The sequence below is a fragment of the Nicotiana attenuata genome, unplaced genomic scaffold (genome assembly GCF_001879085.1).
Source record: "Nicotiana attenuata strain UT unplaced genomic scaffold, NIATTr2, whole genome shotgun sequence".
In the NCBI taxonomy this organism is placed as follows: domain Eukaryota; kingdom Viridiplantae; phylum Streptophyta; class Magnoliopsida; order Solanales; family Solanaceae; genus Nicotiana; species Nicotiana attenuata.
The window spans coordinates 1-870 of record NW_017679184.1 but is presented as its reverse complement, the minus strand read 5'-3'; positions in this window follow the sequence as shown (position 1 = coordinate 870).

Sequence of the window (870 nt, the reverse complement as noted above, 5' to 3'; positions counted from 1 at the left end):
GGATACCATATGCAGAAACATACAAACCATGCCATGACTTTGAAAAATAGAGCAATTAAGGATTTACTTCTTAAGAACCACATGACATATGACTTTAGAAATCATTTTTTGTGCTTATCAATAGGCAGTCTTAAACAAACTCGTATGGACAGAACTTCATACAGCAACCAATAGCACTTCCCTTTTTTAGCTAAACTAAAACACAGATTATATAAAAGCATCAATTGATTGCAGCTAAAATCAAGTAAACTTCAAAGATATATCAACCTAAAACAATTAAACTAAAACAATGCTATTTGTTGTTATTAAACTTAAACAGATTCTGAATCGTAGCAACACATCTAACAGTCCAAACAGTCTGAGTTGTTAAACTTAAACAGATTCAAATCCACACAACATCAAACATGAAGATGAATAAATAGAGTCCATTGTTTACTTATCAATACAGATCCAAAATACCACATCCAATCATTTTTACACACCCAAATTCAAAGGAAGAGACCCTAGCTAACATCTATTGCTTGAAATCTAACTATAGAATATGAAACAGTAAAAAGGAGAAAGGAAATTCAGCTTCAAATAACATCTCCATTTAACAAAACTTCAAGTCTATTACATGTTCAGCAATCAGCCCTCAATCATGAGCTAAGAATGTACCTAGAAGTTTGAAAGAAAATAGGGGTGAATAATCAGCACATACACAGCAGGAATCAACAACACGCAGCTAACCAAAACAGCTCAACCCCAGGAATGATGTATAATAAACCCCACGTTTAAAATGTTGAACAACCAAACAAAGCAGCCAAACTTTAAACCAAAGCTTTTGACGAACAAGTTCAAGTCATTTCTCACTCGGATGAATTCAAACAA